Source organism: Triticum dicoccoides, chromosome 6A (genome assembly GCF_002162155.2).
Source record: "Triticum dicoccoides isolate Atlit2015 ecotype Zavitan chromosome 6A, WEW_v2.0, whole genome shotgun sequence".
Taxonomy (NCBI): domain Eukaryota; kingdom Viridiplantae; phylum Streptophyta; class Magnoliopsida; order Poales; family Poaceae; genus Triticum; species Triticum dicoccoides.
This window is the reverse complement of record NC_041390.1, coordinates 124,605,870-124,609,659: the sequence shown is the minus strand read 5'-3', so window position 1 is coordinate 124,609,659 and position 3,790 is coordinate 124,605,870.

Sequence of the window (3,790 nt, the reverse complement as noted above, 5' to 3'; positions counted from 1 at the left end):
CCACGCCACCGCTGCCGGCTTCACCACCACCCCGCACCATCCTTCACCGCGGGCTGCCGCCGACTGCCTTCCAGCGGTGGTCGAACTGCCAGTGCTTCGATCCACACCGGCGCCGCCTCCCTCACCTAGATCCGGCCCCGACACATGAATCCGGCCACCGCGCCGTCCCCGGCGCACTGCCCCTCCCGTGGCCGGACCGCCTCCACCACCGGCCTGCAGCTCCTGGAGGGCCGCCGACGACCATGCCTCCCTCCACCACTGGCCTGCAGCTATTGCTGCCCTCTTCCTCCGTGTTGCTGCTGCCCTCTTCCTCTGTGTTGTTGCTGCCCTCTTCCTCCGTGTTGCTGCTGTCGTACACTACGCCCCTGTCCACATTGAGCTGCCCCTCTCCTTGTACTAGCAGTGCACACAAGCTGTTTGTGTATATGTCTCTGTTGGAAATATGCCCTAGAGGCAATAATAAAATGGTTATTATTATATTTCCTTGTTCATGATAATTTTCTATTGTTCATGCTATAATTGTGTTATCCATAAATCGTAATACATGTGTAAATACATAGACCATAACATGTCCCTAGTGAGCCTCTAGTTGACTAGCTCGTTGATTAATAGATCGTTACGGTTTCCTGACCATGGACATTGGATGTCATTGATAACAGGATCACATCATTAGGAGAATGATGTGATGGACAAGACCCAATACTAAGCATAGCACAAGATCGTGTAGTTCGTCTGCCAGAGCTTTTCTAAGTGTCAAGTATCATTTCCTTAGACCATGAGATTGTGCAACTCCCGGATACCATAGGAGTGCTTTGGGTGTACCAAACGTCACAACGTAACTGGCTGGCTATAAAGGTGCACTACAGGTATCTTCGAAAGTGTCTGTTGGGTTGGCATGAATCGAGACTGGGATTTGTCACTCCGTATGACGGAGAGGTATCTCTGGGCCCACTCGCTAATGCATCATCATAATGAGCTCAGTGTGACTAAGTAGTTGGTCACGAGATCATGCATTACGGAACGCGTAAAGTGACTTGCCGGTAACGAGATTGAACGAGGTATTGGGATACCGACGATCGAATCTCGGGAAAGTAACGTACTGATTGACAAAGGGAATTGTATACGGGATTGCTTGAATCCTCGACATCGTGGTTCATCCGATCAGATCATCGTGGAACATGTGGGAGCCAACATGGGTATCCAGATCCCGCTATTGGTTATTGGTCGGAGAGTTGTCTCGGTCATGTCTGCATGGTTCCCGAACCCGTAGGGTCTACACACTTCAGGTTCGATGACGCTAGGGTTATTAGGAAGACTTGTATGTGATTACCGAATGTTGTTCAGAGTCCCGGATGAGATCCCGGACGTCACGAGGAGTTCCGGAATGGTCCAGAGGCGAAGATTTATATGTAGGAAGTTGTCATATAGTCACCGGAAAGGTTCGGGGGCATATCGATATTGTACCGGGGCCACCGGAGGGGTTCCGGGGGTCCACCGAGAGGGGCCACCTCTCTCGGAGGGCCTAATGGGCTGTAGAGGAAAGGGAACTAGCCCTACATGGGTTGGGCGGATCCCCCCTTGGGGCCATGCGCCTAGGGTTGGGGGGGAAACCCAAAAGGGGGCGCCCCCTTGCTTGAGGGGCAAGCCCCCTCCCCTTGACCGCCCCCCCTCTAGATCTCATCTAGAGGGGGCCAGCCCCCTTCCTCCTTCCCCTATAAATAGAGGGGCAAGGGGAGGGCTGCACACAACATCCAAGGCGCAGCCCCTCCCCTCCCCAACACCTCTCCTCCTCCGCAAGAGCTTGGCGAAGCCCTGCCGGAGTACTGCTGCTCCACCACCACCACGCCGTCGTGCTGCTATTGGAGCCCTCTTCCTCAACCTCTCCCTCCTCCTTGCTGGATCAAGGCGCGGGAGACATCCTCGCTCCATACGTGTGTTGAACGCAGAGGTGCCGTCCGTTCAGCGCTAGGATCTTTAGTGGTTTGGATCACGACGAGTACGACTCCATCAACCCCGTTCTCTTGAACGCTTCCGCTCGCGATCTACAAGGGTATGTAGATGCACTCCTCTCCCTCTCGTTGCTAGATGACTCCATAGATTGATCTTGGTGTTGCGTAGAAAATTTTAAATTTCTGCTACGATCCCCAACAGTGGCATCATGAGCCAGGTTTATGCGTAGTTTCTATGCACGAGTAGAACACAAGTTATTGTGGGTGTCGATTTTGTCAATTTACTTGCCGTTACTAGTCTTATATTGATTCGGTGGCATCGTGGGATGAAGCGGCCCTGACCAACCTTACACGTACGCTTACGTGAGACTGGTTACACCGACTGACAGGCACAAGTTGCATAAGGTGGCTAGTGGGCGTCTGTCTCTCCCACTTTAGTCGGATCGGATTCGATGAAAAGGGTCCTTATGAAGGGTAAATAGAAATTGGCATATCACATTGTGGTTTTGGCGTAGGTAAGAAACTTTCTTACTAGGAACCTATAGCAGCCACGTAAAAACTTGCAACAACAATTAGAGGACGTCTAACTTGTTTTTGTAGCATATGCCGTGTGATGTGATATGGCCAAAAGGATGTGATGAATGATATATGTCATGTATGAGATTGATCATATTCTTGTAATAGGAATCATGACTTGCATGTCGATGAGTATGACAACCGGCAGGAGCCATAGGAGTTGTCTTAATTTATTTATGACTTGCGTGTCAACTTATACGTCATGTAATTACTTTACTTTATCGCTAACCGTTAGCCATAGTAGTAGAAGTAATAGTTGAGGAGACAACTTCATGAAGACACGATGATGGAGATCATGATGATGGAGATCATGGTGTCATGTCGGTGACGACGATGATCATGGTGCCCCGAAGATGGAGATCAAAAGGAGCAAAATGATATTGGCCATATCATGTCACTATTTGATTGCATGTGATGTTTATCATGTTTTACATCTTATTTGCTTAGAACGACGGTAGCATAAATAAGATGATCCCTCGCAATAATTTAAAGAAAAGTGTTCTCCCTAACTGTGCACCGTTGCTGAGGTCCGTTGTTCCGAAGCACCATGTGATGATCGGGTGTGATAGGTTCTAACATTCGCATACAACGGGTGTAAGCCAGATTTACACACGCAAAACACTTAGGTTGACTTGACGAGCCTAGCATGTACATACATGGCCTTGGAACACGGAAGACCGAAAGGTCGAACATGAGTCATATAGAAGATATGATCAACATGAAGATGTTCACCAATGATGACTAGTCCATCTCACGTGATGATCAGACATGGCCTAGTTGAATCAGATCATGTATCACTTAGATGACTAGAGGGATGTCTATCTGAGTGGGATTTAATTAAATAATTTGATTAGATGAACTTAATTATCATGAACTTAGTCTAAAATCTTTACAAAATGTCTTGTAGATCAAATGGCCCATGCTAATGTTGTCCTCAACTTCAACGCGTTCCTAGAGAAAACCAAGCTGAAAGACGATGGTAGCAACTATATGGACTGGGTCCGGAACTTGAGGATCATCCTCAAACCTGCCAAGAAAGCATATGTCCTTGAAGCACCGCTAGGTGAAGCACCACCCCCAGCAAACTAAGACGTTATGAACGCTTGGCAGTCCCGTGTTAATGATTACTCCCTGGTTCAGTGCGGCATGCTTTACAGCTTAGAACCGGGGCTCTAGAAGCGTTTTGAGCAACACGGAGCATATGAGATGTTCCAAGAGCTGAAAATGGTTTTTCAAGCTCATGCCCGGGTCGAGAGATATGAAGT